General features: G+C 37.9%; 1 long non-coding RNA gene across 1 annotated transcript in view; it reads left to right on the top strand.

The window, feature by feature from the left end:
- LOC116544567 overlaps positions 1-20,050 on the top strand; it is a 62,038-nt gene that overhangs the window by 3,043 nt on the left and 38,945 nt on the right. Inside the window, exon 2 of the long non-coding RNA XR_004265950.1 lies at positions 829-867. This is a non-coding gene — a long non-coding RNA (uncharacterized LOC116544567). The remainder of the gene's footprint in view (positions 1-828; positions 868-20,050) is intronic.

Below are 20,050 nucleotides of genomic sequence, written 5' to 3'. Positions count from 1 at the left end.
GCTGTGAAGTTGGCAGCAGAGATTCAAATCCAGGTATGTGTGATTCTAGATCACACATACTCTACTCCCCTTGTTCCTTTCCCTCAAAATGGTTGCCCCTTCTATTCTATTTCATTGACACTGTACAGTAAGCAGATATTTATTAAACATCTACAGTAGAGTGAGGCTTAGAGAGGAAAATCAGAGAAATAGCTCTGCCCTGCAAGCTCTTGCAATCTACTGGGAGAGACAAACACATAAAGAGATAATTTTATTAGAGTGTTGTAAATGTTATGGTAAAGAAAGACTTTCTGGAAGAGGTGGCACTTCATTTATGTGTAAATGGATAAGCAGATGGTTTAAGGGATGTGGGGGTAATTCAGACAAAAGAAATGTATGAGCAGTGGCTCAAAGATTGGAAATAGAATGGTGTGTGGGTGAAGGGGAGCTACAAATACATGTGTTAAATGTGAATGGGAAAGGTGTAGGGCGATGATTTTAATGAGGTTAGCAAGAGTAAGATTATGAGGACCCTTGAATGCCATGCTAAGGACTCAAAGACATATATCATGTCACCTCTACTGTAACCTTCCTTCCCAATTCCGATTCTTGGCGTCTCAGAACTTCCTGAGGCTTGATAGAACAGAATATAAGAGAATGATAGTTTTGGTTCCTAGAGGGTAGAGTGGGGAGGGACATCCAGAAGGAATGAGCCAGTAGGCAGGAAAGAGTACAGGTAGGGACTACATAATGGAAGGGTTTATATCAGTGTGTCAGAGAAAGAAGATGCAAGAGATTGCCGTTTTACTGAAATCCTCATTCTTATTCTCATTCATTCTTATTCTGAAGTTTCCACGATGCCTGCAGAAGTTCTAAGCCTCACATCTGGTGACTATGAAAGGAGTATGTGTGTGTGTGTGTGTGTACATATGTAGGATAGAACAAACCTGAAGCCAAGTCTGATTTCTAGATCTAGGTTGGTATAGAGGGAAAAATAATTGGCTTTGGTGGCATAGGAGCCAGGTGATGGGGTGGGGAAGAGCTAACTTACACTTAACATATCTATATCTACATTTTTCCCAGTAAGAGCATGAGGCTAAAAGTAAGTCCGGTATTCAGAAGGGAATTGCCAGTGTTTGCTTCCATCCCTGAACAGCCAACCAGGGATGCACCTTTTGACTTACACATTCTTTTAGTAGCTATAGTAAGTCTTGGTTGTGCTCTGATCTGGAAGCCAGTAAAGATACATAAATTTATGCAAATCATAAGTTCACAAGCTGATGGTTTTTCTTTTTTTTTTTTAATTTTAATTTTTGTGGGTACATATTAGGTGTGTGTATTTATGGGGTACATATTTTGATACAGGAATACAATGAATTGTAATCAGGGAAAATAAGGTATTCATCACCTCAGACATTTACCCTTTCTTTGTGTTCCAATGCAATTATACATTTTTATTTATTTTAAAATGTATAATAAATTGTGGACTACCGTCATCCTGTAGTGCTATAAAATCTGGATCTTACTGATTCTATGATTTTGTCCCTGTTTACCATCGGCACTCACTCATTCCCACCCACTACCCATCTTGGCCCCTGGTAACCATTACTCTACTCTCTATGAGTTCAATTGTTTAAGTTTTTAGCTCCCACAAATAAGTGAGAACATTCAAAGTTTGCCTTTCTGTGCCTGGCTTATTTTACTTCACATAATGACCTCTAGTTCCAGCCATGGTGCAAATGACAGGATCTCATTCTTTTTCGATGGCTGAATAGTACCCCATTGTGTACATGTACCGCATTTTCTTTATCCATTAATCTGTTCATCTGGATACTTAGGTTGCTTCAGGGACTTGGTTACTGTGAATAGTGTAGCAATAAATATGGGAGTACAGATACCTCTTTGATATACTAATTTCCTTTCTTTGGGGTATATATCTAGCAGTTGGATTGTTGGATCATATGATAGTTCTATTTTTAGCTTATTGAGGAACTTCCAAACTGTTCATCATGGTGGTTGTACTAATTTACATTCCCACTAATAGTGTATGATGATTCTTTTTTCTCCACATCCTCGCTAGCATTTATTGTTGTCTATCTTTTGGGGAAAAAAATGTTATTTTAATGAGGTGAGATGATATCTCATTGTAGCTTTGATTTGCATTTCTCTGACAATCATTGATGTTGAGCACCTTTTCCTATGTCTGTTTGCCATTTGTATGTCTTATTTTGAGAAATGTCTATTCAGATCTTTTGCTCATTTTAATTGAATTATTAGACTTTTTCCTGTTGAGATATTGAACTCCTTATATATTCTGGTTATTTATTTATTTTTTTATTTATTTTGAGACAGAGTCTCACTCTGTCACCAGGTGCCAAGCTGGAGTGCAGTGACATAATCTCGGCTCACTGCAAACTCTGCCTCCTGGGTTCAAGCAATTCTCCTGCCTCAGCCTCCCGAGTAGCTGGGACTACAGGCGCACGCCACCGTGCCCAGCTAATTTTTGTATTTTTAGTATAGACGAGGTTTCCCCATGTTGGCCAGGATGATCTCGATCTCTTGATCTTGTGATCCGCCCGCCTCAGCCTCCCAAAGTGCTGGGATTACAGGCTTGAGCCACCGCACCTGGCCTATATTCTGGTTATTAAGCTCTTGTCGGATGGTTTGCAAATATTTTCTCCCGTTTTGTGGGTTGTCTCTTCATTTTTTGATTGTTTTCTTTGCTTTGCAAAAGCTTTTGAACTTGATGTGATCCCATGTGTCCATTTTTGCTTTGGTTGCCTGTGCTTATGGGGTATTATTCCAGAAATCTTTGCCCAGTCCAATGTCCTGGAGAGTTTTCCCAATGTTTTCTTTTAGTAGTTTCATAGTCCAAGGTCTTAGTTTTAAGTCTGTAATTCATGTTGATTTGATTCTTGTATTTGTTGAAAGATAGGGTTCTAGTTTTATTCTTCCGCATATGGATATTCAGTTTTCCTGGCATTATTTATTGAAGAGACTGTCCTTTCCTCAATGTATATTAAGGCACTTTTGTTGAAAATGAGTTCACTGTAGATGGATGGAGTTATATCTAGGTTCTCTCTTCTATTCCATTTGTCTATGTGTCTGTTTTTATGTCAGCACCATGCTGTTTTGGCTACTGTATCTCTGTAGTAAGTATAATTTGAAGTCAGGTAATATAATTCCTCCAGTTTTGTTCTTTTTGCTCAGGATAGCTTTGGCTAATTGGGGTCTTTAGTGATTCCACATAAATTTTAGGATTTTTTTGTTTGTTTGTTTCTGTGAAGAATGTCACTGGTATTTTGGTAGGGATTGCATTGAATCTGTAGATTGCTTTGGGTTCTGTGAACATTTTAACCTCATTAATTCTTCCAATCCATGGATGTGGAAGATATTTCCATTTTTTTTGTGTTCTCTTCTATTACTTTCATCAACGTTTTATTTTTATTGTAGAGATCTTTTACTTCTTTGGTCAAGTTAATTCCTATGTATTTAATCTTATTTGCAGTTATTGTAAATGGGACTACTTTTTAATTTCTTTTTCAGATTGTTTGCTGTTGGCATATAGGAGTGCTACAGATTTTTGTGTGTTGATATCGTATCTTGGAACTTTACTGAATTTATCAGTTTTAATAGGTCTTGGGTGGAGTCTTTAGGTGTTTCCAAATATAAGATCATATCATCTGTAAACAAGGATAATTTGATTTCTTTCTTTCCAATTTGGATGCTCTTTATTTCTTTCTGTAGTCTGATTGTGCTAGATAGGACTTCTGGCACAGTGTTGAAAGCGGGCATCCTTTATCATGTTCCAGTTCTTAGAGGAAAGGCTTTTGCTTTTTCCTTATTCAGTGTGATACTAACTGTCGGTCTGTCGTATATGGCTTTTATTGTGTTGAGTGTGTTCCTTCTATCCTCAGTTTTTTTGAGAGTTTTATCATGAAGGAATGTAGAATTATATCAAATGTGTTTTCAGCATCAATTGAAATGATCATATAGATTTTCCCCTTCATTCTGTTGATAGGATGTATCACATTGATTGATTTGTGTGTGTTGAATCATCCTTGCATCCCTGGGATAAATCCCATTTAGTAATAATAAATGATATTTTTAATGTGTTGTTGAATTTGGTTTGCTAGCATTTTGTTGAGGACTTTTATATCAATATTCACCAGAGATATTGGCCTGTAGTTTTCTTTCTTTTGATGAGTCATTGTTTTTGGTATCAGGGCAATACTGGCCACATAGAATGAGTTTGGAAATATTCCCTGCTCCTCTATTTTCAAGATAGCTTGAGTAGAACTGGTATTAGTTCTTCTTTAAATTATTGGTAAAAGTCCACAGCGATGTCATTGGATCTCAGAGTTTTCTTTGCTGGCAGACATTTTACTTACAGCTTCTCATTACTTGTATTGGTCTGTTCTGATTTTAGATTTCTTCATGGTTCAATCTTGATAGGTTGCATGTGTCTAGGAATTTATCAATTTCTGCTAGATTTACTAATTTTTTGGCATATAATTTATCATAGTAGCCTATAATGATTCTCCGAATTTCTGAGGTATTGGTTTGTAATGTCTCCTTTTTCATCTCTAATTTTATTTAATTGGGTCTTCTCTTTTTCTTGGTCTGGCTAAAGGTTTTCTGATTTTGTTTATCTTTTCAAGAAACCAACTTTTTTATTGATCTTTTGTATCTTTTATTTCTATTTTATTTATTTCTGCTCTGATTTTTATTATTCTACTAATTTTGGGTTTGGCTTGCTCTTTTCTAGTTCTTTAAGAGGCATCATTAGGTTGCTGATTTGAAATTTTTTTAGTTTTTTGATATAGGCACTTATAAGTATAAACTTTCTTTTTAGTACTTCTTTCACTGTATCTCACAGGTTTTGCTATGAGATATGATCTCATCCCAATTAAAATGGCTATTGTCTTTTTAACTTTTATTTTAGGTTCATCGGTACATGTGCAGGTTTGTTATATAGGTAAACTCATGTCATGGGGATTTTGTATACCTATTAGTTCATTACCCAGGTACTAAGCACAGTACCCAGTAATTATTTTTTTCTAATCCTCTCTTTCCTCCCACCTTCCTCAAGTAGGGCCCAGTGTCTGTTGTTCCCCTTTTAAGTTCAATTTGTTCTCATTATTTAGCTTCCACTTATAAGTGGGAACATGTGGTATTTGGTTTTCTGTTCTTGTGTTAGTTTGCTAAGGATGATGGCCTCTAGCTCCATCAATTGTTCCTGCAAAGGGCATGATATCTTTTTTTTTGATGGCTACCTAGTATTTCATGGTGCATGTGTACCACACTTTCTTTATCCAGTCTCCTGTTGATGGGCATTTAGGCTGATTTGATGTCTTTGCTATTGTGAGTAGTGCTGCAGTGAACATACACATACATGTGTCTTCATGTTAGAAAAATTTATATTCTCTTGGGTATATACTCAGTAATTGGATTGTTGAGTCAAATGATAGTTGTGTTTTATTTCTTTGAGGAATTGACACATTGTCTTTCATAGTGGTTGCAGTAATTTGGATTCCCACCAGCAGTGTAGAAATGTCCCTTTTTCTCTGTAGCTTGTAGCATCTGTTATTTTTTGACTTTTCAACTGTTGCCATTCTGACTGGTGTGAGATGATATCTCATGTGGTTTTGATTTGCATTTCTCTAACAATCAGTGACACTGAGCTTTTTTACTTATGCTCGTTGGCTGCATGGATGAAAATCTTCTTTTGAGAAGTGTCTGTTTATGTTCTTTGCCCACTTTTTAATATTTTTTTCTTGTAAATTTGTTTAAGTTTCTTATAGATACTGGATATTAGACCTTCATCAGATGCATAGTTTGCAAATATCTTCTCCCATTCTATAGGTTATTTATTCACCCTGTTGATAGTTTTTTTTTTTGTTGTTGTTCTACATAGGGTCCTGAGGTTAACTGAAACTCATTTGTCACTTTTTCTTTTGTTGCGATTGCTTTGGATGTCTTGTCATGTCTTTGCCAGAATGGTATTCCTAGGTTATATTCCAGTGTTTTTATGGTTTGGGGTTTTACATTTAAGTGTTTAATACATCTTGAGTTGATTTTTAAATATGGTATAAGGAAGGGTTCCAGTTTCAGTCTTCTGCATATGGCTAGCCAGTTATCCCAGCACTATGTATTGAGTAGGAAGTCCTTTTCCCATTGCTTGTTTTTGTTAGCTTTGTTGAAGATTAGATGGTTGTTAGTGTGCACATTATTTCTGGAACCTCTATTCTGTTCTATTGGTCTATGTGTCTGTCTGTTTTTGTACCAGTACCATGCTGTTTTGATCACTTTAGCCATGTAGTAAAGTTTGAAGTTGGATAACGTGATGCCTCCAACTTTGTTCTGTTGCTTAGGATTGCCTTGGCTATTCAGATTCTGTTTTGATTCCATATGAATTGTAAAATAGTTTCTTCTAGTTCTGTTAAGAATGCTGTTGATAGTTTGATAGGAATAACATTGAATCTATAAATTTCTTTGGGCAGTATGGCCTAAAGTCACTATTATTAAAAAGATGAAAGCTAATGAATGCTGGCAAGGATGCAGAGAAAAGGGAATACCCATTTATAGGGTTTGGCTCTGTGTCCCCACCCAAATCTTTTTTTTTTTTTTTTTTTTTTTTTTTTTGCAATTAGCTTATTTATTTCAGATTCACCTACTTGATAATTTTTGCGTTGATTTTTTTGGTCGGAAGCATTTATTGAATACCTTGTATATTCCAGGAAACATTACAGGCGTTGGAGATAGAGTGGTGATACATTGTACATGGGTCCTATCTTGTTGGAATTAACTATATGTCAGTCATAATCAACTATGATAATCTTGAAGACTGTACAAGTATGTAGAACATTTGGTTATGTATTTTTCAATTATTGACATTTAAAAATATATAGAGGTTATAAACATAGTGCAGAGCATTCTTTTTTATGTTATAATACATCATTATCATTTTATTTATTTATTTATTTATTTTTTCCCCATTTATTTTATTGCATTTTAGGTTTTGGGTTACATGTGAAGAACATGCAAAATTGTTGCATAGGTACACATGTGGCAGTGTGATTTGCTGCCTTCCTCCCCATCACCTACATCTGGCATCTCTCCCCTTGCTATCTCTCCCCAGCTCCCCACGCCCCACCGTCCCTCCCCTATGTCCCCCCAACTGACCCCAGTGTGTAGCGCTCCCCTCCCTGTGTCCATGTGTTCTCATTGTTCAACACCCGCCTATGAGTGAGAACATGCGGTGTTTGATCTTCTGCTCTTCTGTCAGTTTGCTGAGAATGATGGTTTCCAGGTTCATCCATGTCCCTACAAAGGACACAAACTCATCGTTTTTGATGACTGCATAATATTCCATAGTGTATATGTGCCACATTTTCCCTGTCCAGTCTATCATCGATGGGCATTTGGGTTGGTTCCAGGTCTTTGCTATTGTAAACAGTGCTGCAATGAACATTCGTGTGCACGTGTCCTTATAGTAGAACGATTTGTAATCCTTTGGATATATACCCAGTAATGGGATTACTGGGTCAAATGGAATTTCCATTTCTAGGTCCTTGAGGAATCGCCACACTGACTTCCACAATGGTTGAACTAATTTACACTCCCACCAACAGTGCAAAAGTGTTCCTATTTCTCCACATCCTCTCCAGCATCTGTTGTCTCCAGATTTTTTAATGATCGCCATTCTAACTGGCGTGAGATGGTATCTCAATGTTGTTTTGATTTGCATTTCTCTGATGACCAGTGATGATGAGCATTTTTTCATATGATTGTTGGCCTCATGTATGTCTTCTTTTGTAAAGTGTCAGTTCATGTCCTTTGCCCACTTTTGAATGGGCTTGTTTGTTTTTTTCTTGTAAATCTGTTTTAGTTCTTTGTAAATTCTGGATATCAGCCATTTGTCAGATGGGTAAACTGCAAAAATTTTTTCCCATTCTGTTGGTTGCCGATTCACTCTAATGACTGTTTCTTTTGCTGTGCAGAAGCTATGGAGTTTGATTAGGTCCCATTTGTCTATTGTGGCTTTTGTTGTCAGTGCTTTTGGTGTTTTGGTCATGAAGTCCTTGCCTACACCTATGTCCTGAATGGTTTTGCCTAGATTTTCTTCTAGGGTTTTTAGGGTGTTAGGTCTTATATTTAAGTCGTTAATCCATCTGGAGTTAATTTTAGTGTAAGGTGTCAGGAAGGGGTCCAGCTTTCCCAACACCGTTTATTGAACAGGGAATCCTTTCCCCATTGCTTGTTTTTGTCTGGTTTGTCAAAGATCAGATGGTTGTAGATATGTTGTGTTGCCTCCGAGACCTGTGTTCTGTTCCTTTGGTCTATATCTCTGTTTTGGTACCAGTACCATGCTGTTTTGATTACTGTAGCCTTGTAGTATAGTTTGAAGTCTGGTAGTGTGATGCCTCACGCTTTGTTCTTTTTGCTTAGAATTGACTTGGCTATGCGTGCTCTCTTTTGGTTTTATATGAAGTTTAAGGTGATTTTTTCCAGTTCTGCGAAGAAGGTCTTTGGTAGCTTGATGGGATAGCATTGAATCTGTAAATTACTTTGAGCAGTATGGCCATTTTCACGATAATGATTCTTCCTAACCATGAACATGGAATGTTTCTCCATCTGTTTGTGTCCTCTCTTATTTTGTTGAGCAGTGGTTTGTAGTTCTCCTTGAAGAGGTCCTTTACGTTCCTTGTTAGTTGTATTCCTAGGTATTCTCTTTGTGGCAATTGTGAATGGAAGTTTGCTCTTGATTTGGCTCTCTTTAAGTCTGTTATTGGTGTATAGGAATGCATGTGATTTTTGCACATTGATTTTGTATCCTGAGACTTTGCTGAACTTGCTTATCAGTTTCAGGAGATTTGGGGCTGAGATGATGGGGTCTTCTAGATATACAATCATGTCGTCTGCAAATAGAGACAATTTGACTTCTTCCTTTCCTATTTGAATGCCCTTTATTTCTTTTTCTTGCCTGATTGCTCTGGCTAGAACTTCTAATACTGTATTGAATAGCAGTGGTGAGAGAGGGCATCCTTGTCTGGTGCCACATTTCAAGGGGAATGCTTCCAGTTTTTGCCAATTCAGTATTATATTGGCTGTTGGTTTGTCATACATAGCTTTTATTATTTTGAGATACGTTCCATCAATACCTAGCTTATTGAGGGCTTTTAGCATAAAGGGCTGTTGAATTTTGTCAAAGGCCTTCTCTGCATCAATTGAGATAATCATGTGGTTTTTGTCTTTGGTTCTGTTTATGTGGTGAATTACGTTTATAGACTTGCGTATGTTGAACCAGCCTTGCGTCCCCGGGATGAAGCCTACTTGATCATGGTGGATAACCTTTTTGTTGTGCTGTTGCAATTGGCTTGTCAGTATTCTATTGAGGATTTTTGCATCTATGTTCATCATGGATATTGGCCTGAAGTTTTCTTTTCTTGTTGAGTCTCTGCCGGGTTTTGGAATCAGGATGATGCTGGTCTCATAAAATGATTTGGGAAGAATTCCCTGTTTTTGTATTGTTTGGAATAGTTTCAGAAGGAATGGTACCAGCTCCTCTTTGTATGTCTGGTAGAATTCTGCTGTGAACCCGTCTGGCCCTGGGCCTTTTTTGGTTGGTAAGCTCTTAATTGCTGCCTCAACTTCAGACCTTGTTATGGGTCTGTTCAGGGTTTCGGCTTCTTCCTGGTTTAGGCTTGGCAGGAGGCAAGTGTCCAGGAATTTATCCATTTCTTCCAGGTTTATTAGTTTATGTGCATAGAGTTGTTTGTAATAATCTCTGATGATGGTTTGAATTTCTGTGGAATCTGTGGTGATATCCCCTTTATCGTTTTTTATTGCATCAATTTGGTTATTCTCTCTTTTCTTTTTTATTAATCTGGCTAATGGTCTGTCTATTTTGTTGATCTTTTCAAAAAACCAGCTCCTGGATTTATTGATTTTTTGAAGGGTTTTTTGTGTCTCTATCTCCTTCAGTTCTGCTCTGATCTTAGCTATTTCTTGTCTTCTGCTAGACTTTGAGTTTTTTTGATCTTGCTCCTCTAGCTCTTTCAGTTTTGACGATAGGGTGTCCATTTTTGATCTCTATTTGCTTGTCATGTGGGCACTTATGGCTATAAGTTTTCCTCTAGAGACTGCTTTAAATGTGTCCCAGAGATTCTTGTATGTTGTGTCTTCATTCTCGTTGGTTTCGAAGAACATCTTTATTTCTGCCTTCATTTCATTGTTTATCCAGTCAACATTCAAGAGCAAGTTGTTCAGTTTCCATGAAGCTGTGCGGTTCTGGGTTAGTTTTTGAATTCTGAGTTCTAACATGATTGCACTGTGGTCTGAGAGACTGTTTGTTACCATTTCCGTTCTTTTGCATTTGCTGAGGAGTGATTTACTCCCAATTATGTGGTCAATTTTAGAGTAGGTGTGATGTGGTGCTGAGAAGAATGCATATTCTGTGGATTTGGGGTGGAGAGTTCTGTAAATGTGTATTAGGTTTGCTTGGTCCAGGTGTGAGTTCAAGTCCTGGGTATCCTTGTTAATTTTCTGTCTGGTTGTTCTGTCTAATATTGACAATGGGGTGTTAAAGTCTCCCACTATAATTGTGTGGGAGTCTAAGTCTCTTTGTAAGTCATTAAGAACTTGCCTTATGTATCTGGGTGCTCCTGTATTGGGTGCATATATATTTAGGATCGTTAGCTCTTCTTGTTGCATTGATCCTTTTACCATTATGTAATGTCCTTCTTTGTCTCTTTTGATCTTTGTTGCTTTAAAGTCTAATTTATCAGAGATGAGAATTGCAACTCCTGCTTTTTTTTGCTCTCCATTTGCTTGGTAAATCTTCCTCCATCCCTTTATTTTGAGCCTTGGTGTATCCTTGCCTGTGAGATGGGTTTCCTGGATACAGCACACTGATGGGTTTTGGCTTTTTATCCAATTTGCCAGTCTGTGCCTTTTGATTGGGGCATTTAGTCCATTTGCATTTAGGGTTAATATTGTTATGTGTGAATTCAATACTGCCATTTTGGTGCTAGCTGGGTGTTTTTCCCTTTAGTTGAGCTGGTACTTGTTGTTCCTTTATATGTGTAGAGCCTCTTTAAGGAGCTCTTGTAGAGCTGGCCTGGTGGTGACGAAATCTCTGAGTACTTGCATGTTCCCAAAGGATTTTATTTTTCCTTCACTTATGAAGCTTAGTTTGGCTGGATAGGAGATTCTGGGTTGAAAGTTCTTTTCTTTAAGGATGTTGAATATTGGCCCCCACTCTCTTCTGGCTTGTAGGGTTTCTGCTGAGAGATCTGCTGTGAGTCTGATGGGCTTCCCTTTGTGGGTAGCCCGACCTTTCTCTCTGGCTGCCCTTAGTATTTTCTCCTTCATTTCAAACCTGGTGAATCTGACGATTATGTGCCTTGGGGTTGCTCTTCTTGATGAATATCTTTGTGGTGTTCTCTGTATTTCCTGGACTTGAATGTTTGCCTGCCTTGCTAGGTTGGGGAAGTTTTCCTGGATAATATCCTGAAGAGTATTTTCCAGCTTGGATTCATTCTCTTCGTCGCATTCAGGTACGCCTATCAAACGTAGATTAGGTCTTTTCACGTAGTCCCACATTTCTTGGAGATTTTGTTCATTCCTTTTTACCCTTTTTTCTCCATTCTTGCCTTCCCGTTTTATTTGATTGAGTTGATCTTCGACCTCTGATATCCTTTCTTCTGCCTGGTCAATTCGGCTGTTAATACTTGTGCATGCTTCGCGAAGTTCTCATGTTGCGTTTTTCAGCTCCATCAATTCAATTATAATCCTCTCTATTTTGTCCATTCTCGTTAGCATTTCGTCAAATCTTTTCTCAAGGTTCTTAGTTTCTTTGCATTTGGCTAGAACATGTTCTTTAAGTTCACAGAAGTTTCTTACTACCCACCTTGTGAAGTCTGATTCTGTCATTTCATCACATTCGTTCTCCCTCCAACCTTGTTCCCTTGCTGGTGAGGAGTTGTGATCCCTTGTAGGAGGAGAGGTGTTCTGGTTTCGGGTGTTTTCATCCTTTTTGCGCTGGTTTCTTCCCATCTTTAAGGATTTATCCGCCTGTCGACTTTGTAGTTGCTGGCTTTCAGATTGTGTCTCAAATCTTTCAGATTGACGTTCTGTTTGTTGATGATGAGGTTATTTCTGTTTCTTGGTTTTCCTTCTGACAGTCTGGCCCCTCTTCTGCAGGTCTGCTGAGGTTCACTCCAGGCCCTGCTTGCCTGGGTTCACCTGCAGCAGCTGCTGAACAGTAAGGGTTGTTACTGGTTTTCTTCTTCTGCTATCTTTGTCCCAGAAGGATACCCGCGTAGTGTCAATCTGATCTCTCCTTTATGAGGTGGCTCTTTGGATATATAGGGGTCAGGGAGCTACTTGAGGATACGGTCTCTTCTTTATAGGAGCTCAAATGGTGAGCCGTGAGCTCTGTTGTTCATTCAGAGCTGCTGGGCAGGTACGTTTAGGTGTGCTGCAGCAGAACTCATAAACTGCTTTTTGTTCCCAGGTGCTCTGTCCCAGGGATTTAGGGCTTTATGAGTTTCGGTTATGCTGCTGCCTTCTCTTGTTTTTTTTTTTTTTGTTTTTTTTTTTTCTTCAGACCTGCCCTGCCCAGGAAGGAGGCAGCCTAGTCACTGTCTGCCTGTAGAGGCTTTGCTGAGCTGCTGTGGGCTCCGCCCCACTGCCGAGTGATCTTCCCTGCAGTCCTGTTTATATGGGTATAGTTAGAACTGCTTTGGCGATGGTGGCCCGCCTCTGTTGAGGCGGAGACTCTCTGCTGTGGCAGGCTGCCTCGGTAATGGCGGACGCCCCTCCCCCACATTGCTGGACCGTCCCGGGTTCAGCTGCGCTTGCTGTGAAACTCTCAGTCCAGAGTTTCCAGAGTTTCTGGTTGCTGTTCTTTTGTGGGGGTGGGACCAGCTGAACCTGATCGCCTGGCTCCCTGCCTCAGAGCCTTTTTTAAGTTGGTGTTCCAGTCGCCTGTTGAAGAGGCACCGGGGTCTGTTTGTTTTCCCCTGCGGCCACTCTCTGTGCTGGCTTAAACAGCGGCACTGAGGCTTGTGGCACTTTTTTTTTTTTTGCCCTGGAATCTACTGTCCTGGTTTCCTGCTCAGTCACCTTTTTAAACAGACGAATGGGCGACTTCCCGTGGCTCCTATCACCAGCCAAAAGGGCACCCGGACCGGTGTATTTTGTACGGAGAACCGCTGCTCCAGGGCGCCGACAAAGCAGCCGCGCTGGCCAAAACAGCTGTGCTGGTGACCTGTGGAGCTCCTCCGCCTGGGAATTGCCTAGTCTGTGGGCAATAAAAATGTGGCATCCACTCACCCTCTGCACTTTCACTGGGAGCTACAATCCTGAGCTGTTCCTAAACGGCCGTCTTGCATCCCCTCCTCCCAATTCTGTTTTTGAGTTGTAATCCCCGTAATCCCCATGTGTTAAGGGCATGACCAGGTGGAGGTAATTGGATCATGGGGCCACTTCTCTCATGCTGTTCTCATGTTGGTGAGTGAGTGCCTTTGATGGTAGTGCCTTTGTCTGGCTTTGGTATCAGGGTAATGTTGGTCTCATAGAATGACTGTAGACATGTTCCCTCCTTTAATTTTTATGGAGGCATTTCAGAAGGACTGGTACTAATTCTTTTAACTGTTTGGTAGAATTCAGCAATGAAGCATTCTGGTCCAGGGGTTTTCTTGGTTTGATGGTTATTTATTACTGATATAACCCCTTTACTAGTTATAAGTCTGTTTAAAATTTCTGCTTCTTCTGGATTCAGTTTTGGCAAATCGTGTGTTTCTAGGAATTTGTCCATTTCATTTAGGTCATCATATTGTTGGTGTGCAATTATTCATACTATTTCTTAATGCTTTTTAATTCTACAAAATCACTTGTCATTTCATTTCTCCTTTTAGTTATTTGAGTCTTGTCTCTTTTTTTCTTTAGCTAAGTATATGTCAGTCTCACTAATCTTTTCAAAGAACCAACTATTGGTTTCCTTGATTGTTTTTCTACTTTTTATATTCTCTATTTTAATGATTTCTGCTGTAATATTTATTATTTCTTTATTTCTGCTAGCTTTGGTTTAGCTTGTTCTTTTTCTAGTTTTTTAAGGTATAATGTTAGGTCATAGATGAGAAATTTTTTCTTTTTTAATGTAAGCATTTATAGCTATATTTTTCCCTCTTAGCACTACTAAGAAAAAACTGAATTTCCACACCCAACCCACTCCATTCTAGCCCTTTGATTATTTTCGTTGATTTCAGGTTTGTATCCTTAATTCTGGGAATATAAATTTGAGAGACCACAAATGCTATTTGGAGATTTGGTTGAGAGAACAGCTTTCTCCCCTCCATAGATGGAGGTTTATACAGAGTCTGAGAGCAATTAACAATATAATCATACCTCACCATCCACTAGTGCCAAAGCCCCATACATTGTTGACTGCTATCCTTACCTAATGTGAATCTTTAATGTGATTAAGTTATATAGTGCATTATTTAGTATTCCTGTGGATAAGGACATTCAATTTCTCTTTGCCTTTGCTTGGGAAGACAAACAATACATATGGATGCTCATATCTTAGGGATACACTGAAAGTCCAACTAACTTTTAAAAAATATTAGAAGCAGATCTCTCAGATATTGACTTACTTAAGAAATCTATTTTAATACAATACATAGATGATTTCTTTCTCTGTTCAGAGGATAAGGAAGCCTCTATCGAAGATGGGATTCACTTATTACAACAATTAGCCTTAAAGGAATGCAAGGTGTCAAAGGAAAAAAGGTATCAGTTTTGTCAAAAACAGGTAAGATATTTGGGTCATCTAATATCAAGGGAAGGTCTTTTTATCCACCAGGATAGAATAAAAGAAATATTGGCCTTCCTATTCCCCAAACTAAGAAACAACTAAGAGGATTTGGGAGACTGGCAGCATACTGTAGAAATTGGATTCCAAGCTTAAAAAAAAAAAAACCCTCAAACTCTATATACTCTTTTAAAGAAATACCAGCCAGATCCCCTGGAATGGACTGAGGAGAATTCATTAACATTGGTAGAGATTATAAAGAGCCTTATAAGTGTCCTAGCATCTATATCCCATTTCATTGTTTGTTCATAAAAATAAGGGAAATGCTTTAGGTGTTATGTCAAAAAAACACTGAGACCAAAATAGACCTATAGGGTACTGTAGTCAGCAAGTGGACCCTGTGGCTAAAAGATTGCCACCTTGTCTGAAGACAGCAACTGCCACTGCTCTTTTAGGGAAAACAAAAACAAAAACAAAAACAAAACAAAACAAAAAAAACTGAAAAAATAGCAATGGAATTTCCCCTCACTGTTTTCATTCCACATTCTGTGGAAGCACTTCTGAATTCAAATCACACTCAACATTATTCTGTCAGCAGACTAGCTTTTTATGTAGTTCTTCTTTGTGTACCTCACTTCACAGTCTCTAGGTGCAATAATATAAATCCTGCCACCCTTCGGTCTCTGCCTTCAGATGAGATGCTGCATGATTACATAATCTTAACTGACAAGCTTCTCTCTCCTAGAACAGACCTGCAGGAGACTACCCTTACTAACACTGATGTTGTTTGGTTTATAGATGGAGCTTAGTTAAAAGATCAATCAGGGACTTACTGTGCAGGCTATACAGTAATATATTTAACCAAAGAAATGCAAAGTGCTTCCTTTCCAGAAGCCACCTCAGGTCAATAAGTAGAATTGATAGCATTAATCAGTGCCTGTCAATTGGTGAAAATAATAAATGCTAATATTCATACAGACAGCAGATATTCTTTTAGAATAGCTTATAATTTTGGAATGCTATGGAAGCAAAGAGGATTTTTAACTTCTGGGCAGCCCATAAAAATAGATATATTATTTCATAATTATTAGAAGCCATATTATTACCCAAATCACTGGCCATGATTAAAATTCCAGGTCATTCCAAATCGATACTCCAGAAAGCAAAGAAAATCAGCTAGCTGATAAGGTAACAAAAAGAGCTGCTCTAAATGTATCTAAACAAGAACAGCAATTTATGTTAACTTTAAAAGAAGCACTCTAAAAAAGAGAATAATTTTTTTTGCAAGGCACCTGAATTTGACATAAAATGAACTAAATCTAGAACTCCAAAATCCAAACGGGAAAGTTGGAAAACAAAAGAAGGAACATACTCTCCCAAAGATTAGATATAGTAGGGGTCAAAAAAACTTGCCTATACTTCCCGCTGAATTATATTCATCATTTTTACCTATGTATGTGATTTCACTCATTGGGGGCCTGATAAAATGGTTGCTTGTGGAAAACAGTATTTTTTGAAACTTTCTCTGACTATAGCTCATGAGGCATACAATCTATGCCATATCTGCCCAAAATAGAATCCAGGAAAACTAACACAGTTCCCAAGGACGTTTTTCTTTACTTGAAGGCCTCTTTGAAATATGGCAATTAGATTTTATTTAGCTGCCACTATCACAAGGATACAACTCTGTTCTACTGATGATTTGCATGTTTTCTTGTTGAATAGAAGCATTTCCATTCAGAGAAGAAATGGCCTTAATAGCAAGTAAAATTCTTGAAAAAATTATTCCAACATGGGGAGTTCCTATGGAATTTCAGAGCAACAGAGGCACTCACTTCACTGGACAGATAGTTCAATCAGTATGTAAAATTTGACCCATCCTCAAACACTTTTATTGTGCATATCATCTCCAATCATTTGGACTGGTGGAATGTACAAATGGAATAATTAAAACTCAGTTGCCAAAAATAGCAGAAGTTCTTAATATTCCATGGCTGAATGCTCCTCCCTTGGTTTTGCTTAACCTCAGATCAGCCCCTTTTGGAAAACAACTGTTGTTCCCATTTGAAATAACAACTAGAAGACCTATGAGTCTACCCCAGGACATTGTAACTCAATAATTGCAAGGGGAGACAGATTTACTTATTGTTCTAACTTTATTAATTAACTAAAAATCATAACCTAGTAAAATATTATTTTTATAGTGGGCTCCCAGGAAATAAAGAATTCAAGACCCACAATTTTCAACCAGGAGATTTTGTCTACTGGAAATGGCATCTTTAAAAAAATTTTTTTGTGGGTACATGAGATGTTTTGTAGGTATACATACTTATGGGGTTACATGAGATGTTTTGCTACAGGCATGCAATGTACAATAAGCACGTCATGGAGAATGGGGTATTTATCGCCTTAAGCATTTATCCTAGTATACTCTTTAAGTTTTATCTAAGTATATTCTTTAAGTTTTTAAAAAATGTACAATTAATATTGACTATATTCACCCGATTGTGCTGTCAGATAGTAGGTCTTCTACATTCTGACTATTTTTTGTACCCATAAACTATCCCCACCCCCAAGCCCTCACTATCCTTCCCAGCCTCTGGTAGCCATCCTTCTACTCTATCTCCATAAGTTCAACTGTTTTGATTTTTAGATCCCACAAATAAATGAGAACATGTGATATTGGTCTTTCTGTGTCTGGCTTATTCAATCACAATTATCTCCAGTTCCATGTATGTTGCTGTAAATCACTGGATCTCATTCATGTTTATGGCTGAATAATCCTCCATTAGGTATACGTACCACATCTTCTTTCTCCATTCATCTGTTGATGAACACTTGAGTTGCTTCCAAATGTTAGCTGTTGTAAATTGCTGCAACAAATATAGGAGTGCAGATATATCTTCCATACACTGATTTTCTTTCTTTTGAGTATATACCAGCAGTGGGATTGCTGGATCATATGGTAGCTCAATTTTATTTTTTGAGGTACCTCCAAACCATTGTCCATAGTGGTTTTAATAATTTACATTTCCACCATCAGCGTACAAAGGTTTCCTTTTCTCCATATCCTGGCCAGAATTTGTTATTGCCTGTCTTTTGTATATAAGTCATTCTAACTATTGTGAGATATCTCATTGTAGTTTTGATTTGCAGTTCTCTGATGATCAGTTATGTTGGACACCTTTTCATATGCCTGTTTGCCATTTGTATGTCTTCTTTTGAGAAGTGTCTATTCAAATCTTTTGCCCATTTTATGATAGGATTATTAGTTTCTTTCCAGTAGAGTTGTTTGAGCTCATTATATGTTCTGATTAGTAATCCCTTGTTAGATGGGTGGTTTGCAAACATTTTCTCCCACTCTGCAGGTTGTCTTAACATTGTTGATTGTATGATTTGCTATGCAGAAGCTTTTTAACTTGATGTGATCTTATTTGTCCATTTTTGCTTTGGTTGCCTGCACTTGTGGGGTATTGTTCAAGAAACCTTTACCCAAACTAATATCTTGGAGATTTTTCCCAATGTTTTCTTGTAGTAGTTTCACAGTTTCAGGTATTAGATTTAAGTCTTCAATTTATTTTGACTTGATTTTTGTATATGGAGAGAGAGAGAGAGAGAGAGAGAGATAGGGTCTAGTTTCATTCTTGTGTATATGGATATCCAATTTTCCCAGCACCATTTATTGAAGACATTGTCTTTTCCCCAGTGTATATTCTTGACACCTTTATCAAAACTGAGTTCACTGTAGGTGTATGGATTTGTTTCTGGGTTCTTTATTCTGTTCCATTGATCTATGTGTCTGTGTTTATGCTGGTACCAGGCTGATTTGGTTACTGTATCTCTAGTATAATTTGAAGTAAGGTAATGTAATTCCTCCAGGTTTGTTTTTTTGCTTAGGATAGTTTTGACTATTCTGGGTCTTTTTTTTTTTTTTTTGAGACAGAGTTTCACTCTCGTCACCCAGGCTGAAGTGCAATGGCGCGATCTTGGCTCACTGCAACCTCTGCCTTCCGGGTTCAAGTTGTTCTCCTGCCTCGGCCTCCCGAGTAGCTGAGATTACAGGCACCCACCACAATGCCCAGCTAATTTTTTTCATATTTTTAGTAGAGATGGGGTTTCACCATGTTGGCCAGGCTGGTCTTGAACTCCTGACCTCAGGTGATCCACCTGCCTCAGCCTCCCAAAGTGCTGGGATTACAGGCGTGAGCCACTGCACCTAGCTGACTATTCTGGGTCTTTTATGGTTCCATATAAATTTTAGATATGCTTTTTCTATTTCTGTGAAGAATGTCATTGGTAGGTTGATAGGGAATGCATTGAGTCTGTAGATTGCTTTAGTGGCATGGGCAATATTCTTCCAATAACAATACTGATTTTTCCAATCTATGAACATGAAATATTTTTCCATTTTCTGGTGACTTCTTCAATTTCTTTCTTCAGTGTTTTATGTTTTTATTTAAAGAGATCTTTCTCTTCTCTGTTTAATTCCTAGCTTTTTAATTTTATGTGTGGCTACTATAAATGGGATTCGTTTTTTAATTTCTTTTTCACATCGTTCACTATGGGCATATGGAAATGCTACTGATTTTGCATGTTGACATTGTATTCTACAACTTTACTGAATTTGTTTATCGGTTCTTATAGTTTTCTTGTGGAGTATTTAGGTTTTTCCGAATATAAGCTCATATAATTTGTAAACAAAGATAATTTGTTTTTTCTTTTTGGTAACTGTGTGCCTTCTATATTTCTCTTGTGTGATTGGTATAGCTAGGACTTCCAGTACTATGTTGAATAACAGCAGTGACTCTGATCATCCTTGTCGTGTTCCAGATCTTAGAGGAAAGGCTTTCAGTCTTTCCCCATTCAGTATGATACTAGCTATGTGTCTTTCATATATGGCTTTTATTATGTTGATATATAATCCTTCTATAACCAGTTTTTTGACGGTTTTTATCATGCAGAGATGTTGGATTTTATTGAATGTTTTTCAGCATCAATTGAAATGATCATATGGTTTTTGTCCTTCGTTCTGTTGATATAATGTATCACACTGATTGATTTGCACATGTTGAACCATCCTTGGATCCCAGGGATAAATCTCGCTTGATCATGATGAATGATCTTTTTCATGTTTGTTGAATTCAGTTTGCTAGTATTTTGTTGAGAATTTTGCATCAATATTCCTCAGAGATGTTGTCCTGTAGTTTTCTTTTTTTCAATGTGTCTGTCTGGTTTTGGTATCAGGGTAAT

Source organism: Sapajus apella, unplaced genomic scaffold, assembly GCF_009761245.1.
Source record: "Sapajus apella isolate SASKATOON/1434 unplaced genomic scaffold, GSC_monkey_1.0 scaffold221, whole genome shotgun sequence".
In the NCBI taxonomy this organism is placed as follows: Eukaryota; Metazoa; Chordata; class Mammalia; order Primates; family Cebidae; genus Sapajus; species Sapajus apella.
This window is presented reverse-complemented; position numbering and strand designations above follow the sequence as displayed.